Here is an 18,322-nt window from a genome sequence, read left to right on the forward strand (position 1 = left end):
ATATTTTAAAATGAAAATTAATGGAGTAAAAGAGATATTAAACTATTCAATGAATGTGTGATGCTTCCAATATACCAGGTAATTTTCAAACATCTAAAGATAGATAAGGAAGTTAGAAAGAGAAAAAGTAAGAGTGGTGGGGGAAAACAAGCATAATATAAAAATTACAAGAAATATAGATAACATAGAATCAAGGATTTAAAGGAAATAAAAGTTGACCCTAGTTTCAGATATAGTGTCACAAAATGCAGTGAATTATGGCATGTATTTCTTTTATGAATTAGGAAAAGAGGTTTGTATGTCTAATTGTCCCAAACTTGGTAAAATATATAATTGTATAAATTTCAGAAGCTAATTAACCCCTAGAGAGGACAAACTTAATGAGAATTAAAGTTAGGCATGTCATAGACGTCTCTTGAAAATGCAATAAAGAGAAAATCTTAAAAAGCAAGGAGAAAAAAATATATATTATCTCAGAGGAATAATCGTCCAATGACTGCAACTACTAATTTAAAACCATGCAATCTAGAAGACAATGCAGAAAAGTGAAGAAAGAAAAAGAAATTCATCTCAGAATTCTACTTTTTAAATCAATAAAGAAAGATAACTAGTAAAGGTATTTACCTTATTACAAACGTAAGTAGCCAGGTACACATGCAAGACAAGATTTTCTCTTATTTTATTAAAATCTACATAGCCACTAAAACCTAAAATTAGAACACTGTCCTGTGGGTTAATAACATTTGTAGATTTAATGAGCATGATATCTATACCATAAAAGGAACATGAGAGTAGGTGGAAATAGATGTATATGTTTGAAATTTTTCTGTATTTTGTGTGAAATGCTACAAGATTACATCTCAGTAGATCATGAAAATGTAGAGATGCATATCATGATATCTAGAACACCACAAAAATATGTAAGGATATATAGCTAAATACAGTCCAGTTCAGTTGCTCAGTTGTGTCTGACTCTTTGCAACCCTATGAACCACAGCATGACAGGCATCCCTGTCCATCACCAACTCCTGGAGTCCACCCAAACCCATGTCCATTGAGTGAGTGATGCCATCCAACCATACATCCTCTGTCGTCCCCTTCTCCTCCTGCCCTCAATCTTTCCCAGCATCAGAATCTTTTCAAATGAGTCAGCTCTTTGCATCAGGTGGCCAAAGTATTGAAGTTTCAGCTTCAACATCAGTCCTTCCAATTAACACCCAGGACTGATCTCCTTTAGAATGGACTGGTTGGATCTCCTTGCAGTCCAAGGGACTCTCAAGAGTCTTCTCCAACACCACAGTTCAAAAGCATCAATTCTTCGGTATTCAGCTTTCTTTGTAGTCCAACTCTCACATCCATATATGACCACTGGAAAAACCATAGCTTTGACTAAACAGACCTTTGTTGACAAACTAATGTCTCTGCTTTTGAATATGCTTTTGAATATGGTATGTCTAGGTTGGTCATAACTTTTCTTCCAAGGAGTAAGCATCTTTTAATTTCATGGCTGCAATCACTATCTGCAGTAATTTTGGAGCTCCCTAAAATAAAATCAGCCACTGTTTCCAATGTTTCACCATCTATTTGCCATGAAGTGATGGGACCAGATGCCATGATCTTAGTTTTCTGAATGTTGAGCTTTAAGCCAACTTTTTCACTGTCCTCTTTCACTTTCATCAAGAGGCTCTTTAGTTCTTCTTCACTTCCTGCCATAAGGGTGGTGTCATCTGCATTCTGAGGGTATTGATATTTCTCCCAGCAATTTTTTTTTTTGTTTGTTTGTTTGTTTAATTTTATTTTATTTTTAAACTTTACATAATTGTATTAGTTTTGCCAAATATCAAAATGAATCCACCACAGGTATACATGTGTTCCCCATCCTGAACCCACCTCCCTCCTCCCTCCCCATACCATCCCTCTGGGTTGTCCCAGTGCTCTAGCCCCAAGCATCCAGTATCGTGCATCGAACCTGGACTGGCATCTCGTTTCATACATGATACTTTACATGTTTCAATGCCATTCTCCCAAATCTTCCCACCCTCTCCCACAGAGTCCATAAGACTGTTCTATACATCAGTGTCTCTTTTGCTGTCTCATACACAGTGTTATTGTTACCATCTTTCTAAATTCCATATATATGCATTAGTATATTGTATTGGTGTTTTTCCTTCTGGCTTACTTCACTCTGTATAATAGGCTCCAGTTTCATCCACCTCATTAGAACTGATTCAAATGTATTCTTTTTAATGGCTGAGTAATATTCCATTGTGTATATGTACCACAGCTTTCCTATCCATTCATCTGCTGCAGTCCAGCATTTCTCATGATGTACTCTGCATAAAAGTCAAATAAGCAGGGTGACAATATACAGCCTTGACGTACTCCTTTTCCTATTTGGAACCAGTCTGTTATTCCATGTCCAATTCTAACTGTAATAGATATATTAAAATTGAGTTGTGAGAAATTCAAAGCATTTTTAAAAGATAGGAAAGGAGAAAAAGAAGAAGAAAAATTAAAGTGGATAAAACAGAAAACAAATGACACATAGACAGGCTAACTTCAACAGTTGAGCTAAATATTAAGAGACTATAATTTGTTGAAGGGAGGAAACATAACAGAAAAAAAAATGTTGGTGGGGGGTGGTGAGTCCATTGAGGTTATCTGACTACAGTGATACCTAACTGAATTAAATATGTAGCATAATTCAGGTAGGTATCACTGTAGTCAGATAACCTCAATGGACTCACCACCCCCCCCAACACTTTTTTTTCTGTTATGTTTCCTCCCTTCAACGAATTACAGTATTTGTAATGGATATCTTTATTTTATTAATAAGAATGAAAAATTTTAATACAATAACTAATTTACTTTTGCTGTTTTATTTCCTGAAAAAAGAATGTTTGTAGAGATTTATGTGGGAGACACTTAAGCAAGAGATAAACAAAAATCTCCTTTAAAACTAATCAGCATTTGTGTCAAAGAGCCAATGTGTTTTCTCCCAAACTAAGTCAATTGCTGAAAGCTCGGCAATTATACAAACAACTGAGGTGATTCTTTTTAAAATTTTTGTTAGCCACAATATAATAAGTAAATAATGTATGTTCTTTAAAAAAAATAACTATGCAGACAGTAAAAGAGTTTTGTATAAAATTGCAGGAATATGAAACTTTCATATGGTTACCATGAAATAGGTGTTAAGATAAAACTGTTGACAGGCAGAGTGCAACCCCAAGCGTTCCCTCTAATTTGAAGAAACTCTTGTATTTGAATTTCTTCTCAATTTTTGTTCTTTTATGTGACAGTTATCTTTTCTGTATTGCTAAATGTGAACACTTAACTTTAATATGCACTGATTTTCCCATTATCTGCTCTTCCTCTTGCTGCTTAGTCAGTATCATCATTGTTAGAAATAAACTATCCTTTAGAATTGTTACTCAGATTTTGAATAATTACTTATTATCTGTAGATAAAATTCACAGTCTTTTGGAGTCATCAGTTCGATGCTTTTAGACATCCTTTATGGTGTAAAATATAAACATAAATACAAAGAACTATTTTAGTTTGGATTTTTTAGTATTACCTTCTTGAACTAAAAATTATCATAGTATTTCTATGGAATGGAAATATGTCAACATAAACCTGAAGTAGATTTTGATAAATTAATAAGTATGTGTAGGTCCTAGAATAACTACTAAGGAAATAAGTAAAAATGTCCCTAGTAAACACAGATTTTTTGCAGGTTTACAAGTTCTGTTTTGCAGGGTACATTGCTGTCATTTTATTTTTAAAAATACATTTCAGAATGGAGCATTTATTAAACAACTCATTCTGAAGCACTGAATTATTTAAAATTTTTCCACATTTAGGACTTCCACAAGAACTGCATATAATGACCAGCACCCCTACGTATTGCCTGCCCCCAACAACAAGAAAAATTTGCCTTGAAGACAAACCTCAATTTCCATTCTAGAATGCAGGGACTCCTTTTTTTCTCAGAAATCATTTTCTCCCCAAACTTCAAAATTTATTATAAAAAACTAACACTAGAATGGCTAAAGTTTAGACAAAATAGAACTCAGAGTAATGTGTGTTGGATAATGTTAATTAGATAGATCAGTAGTAATGGTACTAGGAGTTTAAATTTTATGAGCTCTTTAGAAACCCTTTTGACAATAACTATTGAAAACCAACATCTGTTTAACCTATGGCTGAAAAACAAAAAATGCACTAAGAGAAGTACATAAATATGTGTACCTAAAGACATGTTCTAAAGACATGACTAAAGACATGACTTCCCTGGTGGCTCAGACAGTAAAGCGTCTGCCTACAATGCGGGAGACCTGGGTTCGATCCCTGGGTTGGGGAGATCCTCTGGAGAAGGAAATGGCAACCCACTCCAGTACTTTTGCCTGGAAAATCCCATGGATGGAGGAGCCTGGTAGGCTACAGTCCGTGGGGTCGCAAAGAGTCGGACACGACTGAGCGACTTCACCTAATCTCACCTTCACCTAAAGACATGTTCAAGAATGTTCAAAGCAATATTTGTAAAGTTTCAAAGTGGAAACATTCAAATCCCTAAATAGCAAAATTAAAACTACTGGATCAATAAAATGGTATTTAGTGAGAATTTATTGTGCATTTAAGAACATTTTGTGAACTAGGAGCTTTCACACCCAAATCTGATATGAAGCTCAAAGACATGGCCTTACAGCAGCATAGCTTATAAAATTAAAATGAGAAAGTTGTTTCATCTTTACAATGATTGGTTATCACAGTGGAGGTTTTCAGATAAGGGGATTGGTTAAAGTAATTACATTATACCACTTTTAAGAAGATGATGTTTCTTTCACAATTAATCAGAGACATTTACATTAAAAAAAGCTAAGTTTGATTTTGCTTACATTTAAGAAATAACCTAGGCTTAGTTTGGCTTAGAGAAGGCAATGGCAACCCACTCCAGTACTCTTGCCTGGAAAATCCCACGGATGGAGGAGCCTGGTAGGCTGCAGTCCATGGGATCGCTAAGAGTCCAACACGACTGAGCGACTTCACTTTCATTTTTCACTTTCATGCATTGGAGCAGGAAATGGCAATCCACTCCAGTGTTCTTGCCTGGAGAATCCCAGGGACGACGGGGTCTGGTTGGCTGCCGTCTATGGGGTCGCACAGAGTCGGACAAGACTAAAGCTACTTACCAGTTTTTTTATGTGACTGAAATGGTTTATCAGGAAATTCTCAGATCTGACCTCCATTTTGTATTTAACTTTAACACTATCAGAAGTAGAAAGGATTAAAACAGTAACTAAGGCTTATTCCTACAATTAAAATGATTCTGAAATATAAAAGAATATCATAGATGAATGTTGCAAAATAATTTTGTCTGAATAAAAGTCAGACACAAAAGAGAACTTAGTGAGATTACTACATTTATAAAATATTCAAAATAAAATAGTAGTATTGAAGGAAGGTAATGAAAATGGACACATCAACACATAAAGTCTAAGTAGAAGTAGGTACATGTGCATTTTAATATTGTAACCGTTATTTGAACTGTATATTTTCCATATGTATACTTTATAAGGTTTAAGTCATACCTAAATAAAAAAGTTCTTTTGAAGATATGAAACATCAAAATTTATAAGTCTCTTGTAATAAAGTTTCTTGTTATTCTTATTATACCTTTGAGACAAATATTAACAGGAAGCTGTCAGTGAGACGACGGTTTAGAAGGAGGAAAAAGGCATAGAGCTTGAGGTGAAGTGAAGTGAAGTTGCTCAGCCGTGTCCAACTCTCAGTGACCCCATGGACTGTAGCCTACTCTGCTTCTCTGTCCATGCGTTAATAGTAAAAAAAAAAAAAAAAAAGTTAAAGAATAAAATCAGCAGAAAGTGGTCAGTTCGGGTGATTTGTGATTGTGTTGTAATGAAGAAAATATTCAAATTAAATGCACAACCAATAAAGAGATCCAATACATAATTTAGTAGACTATACATTTATAGAGGAATAGGAAGGTATTTAAGGTTTTTTGGGGGGTTTCCCCATCATTTCAAATACAAGTACTTGTTAAGAGCCTCCTAGTTTTATGCACATATTCTAGATGTTACAGTTTGACAGTTTTAAAAAGTGGCTTTATCCTATCTCTCAACCCCTGGATATGTCATAGCCATATCTTACAGATGTCACCCCTGTCCTACTGATATATTTTCTGTTTTAATCTTCCTGGACTTCATGATGGTTGTCTCAGATAAAGAAACTTGTGTGTGTGTGTTTGTTTTTCCATAATACCCATACTTTAAGAGTTGTTTTTCTCCACTGATGCAAAGCTTTTGTCCTCCACTAACTGGGTACCTCTTCTCTGTATTTCCTTGAGGGGAAAAAAAAAAAAATGTCTCTCCTATTTCTAAACCATCCTTTCAGTGAACTAAGATTACATGGATCTAGGTCTAAAGTCTCTAATGAAAACAGACCCAAGTATGCATGTTGGGCTGTGACAGAGTCCCTCTTTATCCCCATCAGCATAGGATGGTTTTCTAAGTCCATAGACCCTGGACCATTGCTCTTTATGCACTGTCAAGAAGATACGATAGCACTAAGTCATGTCTGACTCTTGTGATCCCATGAACTGTAACCCTCCAGGCTCCTCTGTCCATGGGATTCTCCAGGTGAGAATACTGGACTGGGTTGCCATTTCCTTTTCCAGGCGATCTTTCTGACTCAGGAATTGAACCCAGGTCTCCCACATTGCAGGCAGATGCATTGTTAACTCCTGTCTAATCCTCCTCTATGAGAAGGCCCAGTCCTTCAAAGTAGATATTAGAACTTTTACTCAAAGGCTACCTAGTTTACTCTGAACCCTCTGGAGTATCTGTGCTTTCCCAATTTTGCGTTTCTAATACCAGAGCTTTCACTTATGAGGAGTGATATGTGAGAAGCCTAAATGAGAAAACCTGGTCACACAAATATATGATGGATTACTAAACATTACAATGACTAAAGCCCTCCCATGCAGGAGAAACAAGAAAACAAGACTCAAAAGATCTCCCTTGGCTTATAGGTTCCACTTAACTCATAAGTTATATTCTTCTTCTATAAAATGGCATGTTTTTATGTGGAAAACCTCACCCAAACTTTTCTTCATTCCATCTCCAAAAGTGCAACTAACTAGGTCATATCTAGAAATTGTTCACATTGCATTTTTATTTTCATGATTATTTTTCTCATTATAGTTTCATTATCACCAAATGGGTTTTCTATTACCAAGACAATGAGGAGTGAAATATAGGAGCCCTAGAGCATGCCTGCTCAGTTGTTCAGTCATGTCTAACTTTGTGACCCTATGGACTGGCCCGCCAGACTCCTCAGGGAAGAATACTCAAATGGGTTGTCATGCCCTCCTCCAGGGGATCTTCCCAACACAGGGATCAAACCTGCGTCTCTTGAATCTCCTGCAAGCAGGCAGATTCGCATCTCCTGAATCTCCTGCAAGCAGGTAGATTCGTTTCCACTGAGTGGCCTGGGAAGCCCATAAGAGTATTAGACCAGTCTCTAATTCTATCAGGTAGTTTAATTATATCAAATAAACTGGAATCTTGACAAAACCCACAATTGTATAGTTAAAACAGTTTGAACTACTCCATGCTTCTGCCTATTTTCTCCCTTCACAGTCTCACTCATTGTCTCATATTCTCTCTCTCTCCCTCCCTCTCTCTCTCATCTCTCTCCCTTCCCTTCTACCCACAGCCTGTCTGTTTCTGATTATTAATCTGCAACAGATTTTCCAAAAAGTGTTCCTTTAAATCTTTATATTTCTACTAGGTAAACATAGTACCCCATTACGCTCCCTGCTGCTTATATTACTCTTTTACAAGTAGTTTATTTTTAGCAACAGGGATTTTTATATCATATTCTATTCCTGAATTATACCTGTCTTTAATCTGAAAGTTATCTCTTGAAACAAAATATGTGAAAAGCAAATACATGCTTTAACAACAGATATATGTGTTTTTTTATTTAAGTGCAGTTCATATAAAATATTATATTAGTTTCTGGTTTGCTGAATGGTAAATCAACATTTTTATAGATTATACTTCATTAAAAGTTATTATAAGCCAATGACTGTTAGCTAGTCCCTGTGTTATGTATCATTGTTGCTTATAATACCATATCCCTAATGTGTCCCTTCCTCTTCCCTCTCTTTTTTGGTAACCAAATATAAGCATCTGCCCACACTGCGGGTGACCTGGGTTCGATTCCTGGGTCGGGAATATCCCCTGGGGAAGGAAATGGCAATCCACTCCAGCACTCTCACCTGGAAAATCCCATGGATGGAATAGCCTGGTAGGCTACAGTCCATGGGGTCACAAAGAGTCGGACACAACTGAGCGACTTCACTTTCACTTTCACTATGTTTTTTAAATGCTTCATTTTATCGAGTCATTGAGTGGTATATGAGAACATATCCAAATAGAATAAAACAAATTTAAAGTTGAAAAAAGCAAATTCAGTCAAACTAGATACAGAGTTCTGGTTCCCATTAGCTTTGGGTTTATATCTATTTTGTGATTTATTGCCTGTGATTGAATGTCATCCAGTTGGGAATGCCCAATTATACTGGCATTCTTGGGCACTGCTATTCTGGTCCATGGAAGTAATTTTCTGTATCTCTATAATCGTAAGCACAACATTCCTTGTGAATTTAGAGGAAACATTCATTAAATTCAAGCTAAGGTTGAATTGGAGACCACCATTATAGAAACTGCAGGATTAACTGGGCCTTTCCTAAACTATAATGGTGAAATGGCAAATGTGTTTTCTGGAAAACCCAATGGCTGAATGTACTGATGTGACTATTTCACCATAACCACCTAAGGATGATCATAGCTAATTTCAACGCAAAAAAGAAGATTCAAAAATGTGTGAACAACCCACAGTTTTCCTCCTTTCATTTGGATTTCATAAGAATGTTATTATGAAATCTTCCAAAAATAATGATTTCATGAAAGATTTCAATTACTACACCTTTTTATCATACCATGTATCTTCATCTAGCTTATAAGCTAAACCCAAAACACACACCATTCTATAACAACCCATATAATGAAGAATAGTGAAAATAAATGTTACATCTCTTAAGTATAAAGTATTTTATTTTTATCTTAGAATAGACTGTAATATAACTTTCACATTAAATGCTGAGGCAAAATAAAGAACATTACAATCAAGGTAAATATAATGTTCTGTGTGCTCAGTCACTAGCCATGTCCGACTATTTCCAATCCCATGGACTGTACCTTCCAGGCTCCTCTGTCCATGGAGATTCTCCATGCAAGAATACTGAAGTGGATTGCCATGCCCTCCTCCAGGGGATCTTCCCAACCCAGGAATCAAAATCAAACTGGGGTCTCCTGCATTGTAGGTGGATTCTTTACTAACTGAGTCACCAGTTTTTTTTTTTTTTTTTTCTTTTTTTTTTTGCTTGTTGAATTTTTAATGTTCCTTAAATCATTGATGTTGTCTTTATGCTCTTTAACATGTAGTCTAAGTTTTGAAATCTGTTAACAACTAAATTAGTATGTCCAGAAATTTTGTAGATTTCCAATATAATGTGCTATATTTTTTCTGCTAGTCAGTATAAAAAACGCAATGAATGTTTTTATGGTATTAAAGCAAAATATTTTCCTTAAGTTTAGAAGTACTTAGAGATTTTCATTATCATAACACTTGGGGAATTTCATTGAATAATGAAATCATAGCCTGATGAAGAAATTATAATGATCTAATTATATAATTTCTAAAATTGCCACAGAACTATTTAGAATTTGTTTATGGACCTGGAAAACAGGAAAATTAAATTGTAGGGATGATATTTATATTATAAGAATTAACAGCATCATCCTTTAATTTTCTTTTTTATAACCAACACAATGTAGGTTTATTCTACAAATCTTTTTAATATTTGATTTGATAGCAAAGATCTTGCAGTTAATTCTGAATGATTTTCATACCTAAATCCCACTCCACCTGTGCCACAATTACAAGTGTTCTATCTTAGAGGATGTGTACATACAGGTTAATCACTAGATGAAAAATAAAATTTATTTGCACTTAGAAAATCAACTGTGTCCCATTTGACAGCAGGTGCTTTGGTGATTTCCTTTGAATATGTGTATTAGACCTGAGAGCAAAAGTGAGCCTATCTATCTATTGCTTCCCTGTTTACAGGCATATATACAAACAGGGAGAATGAGGGTAAAATTATTGGATATATTGGATACAAGTCACCTTCAAGCCTAGCTATTTTTAGATAGTCTCAGATACAGTTTTCTAATTCAGAAAAGACTTGGAATAGTCACAGACTAGACTATGACTGATTTCAATAGTTTATAATGTATTGATATCTGTTTTATGATGTGGCCAATGTATTATTTTATGTTCAAAGTATACTTAAAAATGTGTATTTGCAGTAGGAATAGTGTTATAGTGTAAATTAGGTCACATTATTTAAGGATGTTGTTCAAATCTGTTTTATTCTTAACTTTATACACACACATATGTATGTACCTTATACACACACACACACACAAGCACATTTGTGTATGTGTGTGAATCTGTGTGCTTTGTCAATTTACTAAGACTGTTCAAGTTACCAATTATAATTCTAGATTTGTGTTTTTATACTTTTAGGTCTCAAAGTTAGCTTTAAGTATATTTGAAGTTCTGTTGTTAGATGCATATATTCTAAGGATTATTTTATTTTATTGATGAGTTAATCTTTTTGTTATGATGTACAATCCACTTTATATCATAAGTTATGTTACATTTAATTATGCTTTTTTAATATTAATATAACCTCCCAGCTTTCTTTTTTTGTGTTTTTTTAATTGGAGGATAATGCTTTGCAATATTGTATTGAGTTCTGCATACAGCAGCAAGAAACAGCCACAGGTATACATGTGTCCCTTCCTTTCTGAAGCTCCCTCCTATCCCCTTCCCTGTCCAACCCCTCTAGGTTGTCAGAGTCCTGGGTTGAGCTCCCTGTGTCACACAGCAAATTCCCACTTGCTATCTATTTTACATTTGATAATGTGTATGTTTACATACTATTCTCTTCATTTGCCCCACCTTCTCCATCCCCTGTGTCCAAAGTCTGTTCTCTATGTCTGCATCCCCATTGCTGCCCTGCAAACAGGTTAATCAGTACCATCTTTCTAGATTCCAAATGCATGCATTAGTATACAATATTTATCTTTCTCTTTCTGACTTCACTCTGTGTAATAGGCTCTAGGTTCATTCACCTCATTAGGACTGACTCAAATGTGTTCTTTTTTATAGCTGAGTAATATTCTATTGTGTATATTTACCACTATTTCTGTATCCTTTCACCTGTCAATGGACATCTAGATTGCTTCCATGTCTTAGCTATTGTAAAAAGTGCTGCAACAAACCTTAGGGTATATAAATCTCTTTTAATTATGGTTTTCTCATTGTATATGCCCAGTAGTGGGATTCTTGGGTCATATGTTAGTTCTAGTCCTTGTTTTTTTAGGGAATCTCCAGACTGTTCTCGATAGTGGTGTATCAATTTGCATTCCCACTAACAGTGCAAGAGGGTTCCCTTTCTTCCACACCACCTCCAGCATTTATTGTTTGTAGATTTTTTTAACGATGGCCATTCTGACTGGTGAAAGGTGATACCTCATTGTGGTTTTGATTCGCATTTCTCTAATAATGAGTGATACTGAGCATCTTTTCATGGATTTATTGGCTGTCTGTGTGTCTTCTCTGGAGAAATGTCTCTTAGGTCTTCCACACACTTTTTGATTGGGTTGTTTGGTTTTCTAGTATTGAGCTGCATGTGCTGCTTGTACATTTTGGAGATTAATCCTTTGTCAGTTGTTTCATTTGCATTTATTTTCTCCCATTCTGAAGGTTGACTTTTAATCTTGTTTATTGTTTCCTTTGCTGTGCAAAGGACTTCCCTGGTGGCTCAGACAGTAAAGTGTCTGCCTACAATGCAGAGACCTGGGTTCAATCCCTGGGTCGGGAAGATCCCCTGGAGAAGGAAATGGCAATCAACTCCAGTACTCTTGCCTGGAAAATCTCATGGACAGAGGATCCTGGTAGGCTACAGTCCATCGGGTCACGAGTCGGACACAACTGAGCAACTTCACTTTCTTTCTTTCTTTGCTGTTCAAAAGCCTTTAAGTTTAACAGCTTTCTTATGATACCATTTGCATGGTACATCTTTTCTTATCATTTCACTTTTAAGTCATCTTTGCTTTTATATTTGCTTTCATTTGTTGGGAACATATGTTTAGGACCTTTGTCTTATTAAAATTAATCAAGGTAACATTAGTCATTAATACTTTATCTCAATTACATTTAATATGATTTTAATATGGCTCATTTTTAGGGTATTATCTTCCTATTTACTTTTGTATGGCTCATCTCTTTTATTCCTTCTTTCCTACCTTCATTTGGATTAACTAATTTTAGGATCACTTTCTATGTCTTTTATTGGTTTTTTAGCTATATCTCTTTTATTGATATTATTTTTATAATTTCAATTCTAGTCACTGCTCTAGGAATTACAATGGGAATCCTTATTTTAGTACTGTCTGTGGTAAATACCGATTTTAGATGATTGATTAATCAATTCCCAAATATTTTATGGCCAATATTTTTCCAGTGTTAACTTGAATATCAGTGTATAATTACTAGCCCATGTCAGGTGAATGTATTCAATAACCTACACATGTAAACTCAATTTAAAGGAATCTTCTCTGAAGAAGTTAGTTGTGCTGTTATAAGGTTTTTTTTTTAAACTCTGGAAAACCCAAGTGAAGGTATTCACCTTTCCCAAGCCTGTGCCTTCTGCAACATAATGAGAAACAATGACCTATGTCCACAACATTTTTCAAAGAGAATATTTTCTTAGATTTTAATTTACTGGACTCTGTTACTATACTATGTAGGTGGCAGCACAAGACTTTGTATTCAACAGCTCATTTAATTTTCTTCCAAAGTCAAAGAAGGGCAAAAAAGAAGAAAGAAGAGAGTTTTTGTTAAATATTGTTCAGTATTAATAGTGCCATTAAATCTTCATGATTCTGTAGGTACATTTCAGAGGAACTCTTTTTTGAGCTGAGTCTTCTATTGCCCCAAAGAAGTCCAAAGAAGGAGAACTCTTTCTTTAGTCCATAAGGACCTCGTAACTGAAGGGAAGGAATTTCTGTTCCCACACATTTAGTATTCTCTGTGAAACATATTGTAACACTGAAATGTGATCCTTTGCTTACTATAAATGCCTTTGTTTCAATGAAGCTAAAATAGGCACCACTGTCTGCCAAAAGTTTTGTAGTTTTTTTTTTTTTTGTCCCCTAAAGCAGTTCTTGTTTACTTAGTCACTTGCTCTTAAAACAAAGTCCAGTGTGGTAGAGATGTCTTGCAGGCCTTAATTATTTCTCACTAAAAAGAAGAATTTTCAGGGCTTCCCACTGCATCGAGAATAAATGTTTATCAAAGACAAACTCACTAATGTCAGAGAAAAAGGAACTAGTCAATTACCAAGAATGAGCAAATGTGTTCCTGCTCCTTACCCTCCAGTTAGCTATGGCTGCATAGCCCTCATCCATGACTGTAACAGGAATCATGCCATTATCTAGAAAAAGAATACAAAAGTGGTGGCTGACCTCTTCCAAATAAAATAAAAAGAATTTTTTAAACCCTCTTTTTTGACTTACCAGCACCATACAGAGTGAAGTAAGCCAGAAGGAAAAACACCAATACAGTATACTAATGCATATATATGGAATTTAGAAAGATGGTAACGATAACCCTGTATACGAGACAGCAAAAGAGACACTGATGTATAGAACAGTCTTATGGACTCTGTGGGAGAGGGAGAGGGTGGGAAGATTTGGGAGAATGGCATTGAAACATGTGAAATGTCATGTATGAAGCGAGATGCCAGTCCAGGTTCAATGCACGATGCTGGATGCTTGGGGCTGGTGCACTGGGACGACCCAGAGGGATGGTATGGGGAGGGAGGAGGGAGGAGGGTTCAGGATGGGGAACACATGTAAGAAAAGTTAAATGATTATTAGAAAATATTTTAAAGAAAAAAAAAGAAAAAAGAGATAAAAAAATAAATAAAAAATAAAAAAAATGAAAAATAAATTAGAGGGAATACATAAGCTATTCTAACGGGTCAAATTTTGTAGAGGTCTGCTTATTTTAGTTACTTTGGCTGTATTCTCTGTCTCAGATATATCACTAAATATGGAGCCAGGCTGAGTAAATTACCTGTTTTTTTATATGTTTATAAATTATAAAAGGCAGATGATATTGATGGAAGGATGGGGAACTAATAAGAGGACATTATATGCCTTCCAAGCTCACTACTGTTTTCTCTTTTTTAAAAAATTATATGTTTGAAAATGCTGATCTATATTTTTATATACATTTGTTCTTTTTTTTTTCTCCAGAATCACATAGAATCAAAATTTGTTCATAGTGGAAGTAAAAGCTCCCTATGATACAAAGACTTGAGTATTTCGAAAAGACAACCTGGGCAGTAGTAAGAATTGACAAACACAGTAAGAATATCTGGGTCATGTTCTTCAAACTATAATGTCCATGCTGAGGGATATATGGTCACCTATAGCCTTAACAGATTATGACAATTATGGGGAAAAACCAAATCCATGTCACTGTATGGGATTGTGGCAGAGGTTGAGTGAGACAGAAGTAGACAGTTTTCTTCAAAGATATACCAATACCCTCAAAATGATTCCTACTACCCTTAGTTGACATCCCACTCCTGAACTCTACAATATGTTTCAGGCTTTTCTTCATAAAAGCCACTAATTTTTAGAACAGAATATTTTTACTACATCGCCAATTCTCTTTTATCTTGAAAGATCATGAGTCATTATTGGAAATATATTCAGATACCAAGAATTAGATGATTATTTGTGCCATTAATACTCCATTGGCTAAAATCCCAGCTTCTTTGTACTAGCAATACTACAAACCAAGTGGAATGGAAGGGTAGCACACTCTTCACCAGTGATCCTACTCTATGTAAGATGCGCAAACACACACACATTTAGACACATGTTGTCTTTGAATTCAGGATTTCAAAGAAGGATTTTACTGCATCTTGAAAATTTTGCAGGTTCCACAAGAAAATGAGGTTTAAAGAAGTACTAGTTATGCCAGCCTGTTTATCCTCTTCAGTGCATCACCCCGGCTCCTCAAAAGCCATACAATCTTGAATCCTCAGTTGGATGCCATTACCATGGGTGCTTCTTTCCCAAGGGCTCTTCAGAAAAGCAAATGTCTCTTTTTTGGTCCCTTCCAGTTCTGATTTAATACTTTGTTTTTCCTCTCTATTGAGTGAGTCTCTTCTAAATCATCAACTCTGATTTATTATTCATTTGATTCCATCTTCAAGTCCTTCAATTCCATTATAGTTTTAAGGTATCAGGATTGAACACGTTATTTTTTTTCCCTAGTTCTCAGGCTAATTGGAGGTCTTACCTAATAGCTCAGATGGTACAAAATCTTCCTGCAGTGTTGGAGACCTGGGTTTGATCCCGGGTCGGGTAGATCCCTTGGATAAGAGCATGGCTACCCACACCAGTTTTCTTGTTTGGAGAATTCCATGGACAGAGGAGCCTGGTGGGCTACAGTCATGGGGTCACAAAGAGTCAGACATGACTGAGAGACCAACACTTTCACTTTCAGAGATTGCTTCCACCCTTGCTCAGGTTATGAAATATTCCTTTTCTGTATCCTAGTTTTGGTATATTAAACCCTAGGAAGTATAGCAGGATGAGAAAACCACCATACTTGTGCAAAACTCTGTACAACCATAACTTTGTTGTGAACCTAGTGGAATAAAGGCATGGATATCAAAATTACCATTATACAATTGTCCACCTTGGGGAAGTGACAAAAAAAAAAAAGTGTTTCCATACAGCAGTGCTCTTTTAATATTTATGGAAACACACTACCAGAGTAACTATAGAAATGTGACTCAGAAGCAAGAAAGTATCAAGTCTTTCTAGGTAACTAGGTGACACAAGCAGATTTTCTTTTCATTTAAAAAAATAATTGAAATGTATTCTTTGTCCTTAATAGGTAACAGTTGCTTTATAAAATAAATGGGAGATTTTAAGGTTAAAATACATGAATCCTCTATTGAAGGAATGAAGTTTCTGACTATTCTAGTTAGGACTCAGTTCAAGTAGAAGAGAGGGTGGGGGTGGGAGGAGAGAGGTATAGCCACTACAGTGTTCTTATTAGCCATTCTTCTTATGTTTATTCCATGCAAAGAATTATTGTTTTGTTTATCTTTGAGATAGCCAGAAAATTTGAGATCTGCACTTTAATTTGCTGTTACAGTGATTAAATAATGACATTACCTTCTATCTAAATAGAGATGATATTCATAGTGTTTTAAGGTCTTGGACTTAGAACTAGTCACTGTGAATTCAAATCCTGACGTTGACATCTGTGTTACCTTGGGCAGATCACTTAATTGCTTAGTGATTCACTATATTCACCTGTATAGTGGTGATTACTACAGTACCTACCTACAGAGCTGTTACAGACGTTGGAAGTGCTTGGACCAATTCCTCACCGATATTAAATTCCAGGCAACTGCTTCTATCAAGTTATAATATCCTGACATTTCCATCTCTACAAAAGGGATGTTATCACTCTAGAAACCATAATTATAAAGTACATGAGCCAGGAAATTCCTTCCTTTAATGGTGCTGGAGACCTGATTATAACTTGGGACCTCTTGGCTTCATTTGCTGTGTTTCCCTCGATGCCACCTCATTCACTTCACAGCCTTTCTTCAGAGAAGCAAAGACACACTAGTTAGGTTCAGTTAACTAAGTAGCTATTGTGTTTGCATTCTACTTTGCAGAAATTTTACCAAGGAGACTATAATGATGTTTTGGATATTCTCAAAATCATCAGGTTCATGTTTAAGTATAGCAGTTTCATTTACTCTTAAACTGTGCATTTAATGTCCATTAAATTTGAATTTAAATCTGAAGTGGAAAACCCTACTTCACTGAAAGTTGTTGAGTTGTCTCTAAATAAATCATATTACCTTAAAAATAAGCCCATGAGTGATTTTAGTCTTAAAATTTTGATTTTTTTCTTGCATCACTGATGATAAAATATTATATTGATATATTTGAGGGGGTTATATATTAAGTCTAGGATACTCACAGGATACAAATGTACATTGATTTTTTTAAATTTCTTTATTTTTTTAAATTGAAGCATAATTGCTTTACAGAATTGTGTTGTCTTCTGTTATACATCAACATGAACCAGCCAGAGGTATATATATGTCCCCTCTCTTGAACTTCCCTCCCATCTCTCTCCCTCATCCCACCCCTCTAGGTTGATACAGAGCCCCTGTTTGAGTTCTCTGAGTCATACAGCAAATTCCCATTGGCTATATATTTTATATATGGTAATGTAAGTTTCCATGTTACTCTCTTCATACATCTCACCATCTCCCCACCCCCCCAGTAATGAATATTGATTATTAATATCCTGAATCAATATAACAAATATTGAGGCATTGCACAGAAAGTGCATTCTGTTGATAGCATCATTATGGCTATGTCAACTATTAGTGATGTACTTATTCAAAAGAAGTCCACGATCCGTGGGAAAATTTATTGATTTTATCCTATTCAGCTTTTTCAAAAATATCAGTATTTGTATTCCATTTATGATGTCTGCAAATACATTTTCTGCTTGTATTTGTTTTGATTCACTTATTTTTTTTTCCATGGACAGAGTAGCCTGATTGCCTACAGTCCATAGGGTCGCAAAGAGTCAGACGCAACTGATCAACTTCTGTTTTCATTTTCACTTTTTCACTTATTCTCTTAGTTTTATGTGTTGATATATGTGAACGATACCATAAGATCTCCTTCTTGATGTCTTCCTCTCATATCGTAAAAATCCAAATAAATGCAAGATGATTCTAAGCCTGAGAATAAATCCTCAAAAGTATAATGAAATATTCTATATTATGATTCCTTAGTCTTTTTAGTAATTTCTCTAGAGGAGCCAAAAAGGCACTTAATTTCTACCACAGTAGACATGTATCATCTAATGTAATTCTCATACAATTTCTGGAGACACTGAACTTCAAGACTCTACAGATGTAAAGGAAGCAATTGGCACAAATATGGACTACCTTTGACTCTTATAATTCTAATTATAAAAGAACTTTACCTCAAATAATGTTTCACAATCACAAAACTTCTTATCTTTCTTA

Source organism: Bos indicus x Bos taurus, chromosome 12, assembly GCF_003369695.1.
Source record: "Bos indicus x Bos taurus breed Angus x Brahman F1 hybrid chromosome 12, Bos_hybrid_MaternalHap_v2.0, whole genome shotgun sequence".
NCBI classification, from domain to species: Eukaryota; Metazoa; Chordata; class Mammalia; order Artiodactyla; family Bovidae; genus Bos; species Bos indicus x Bos taurus.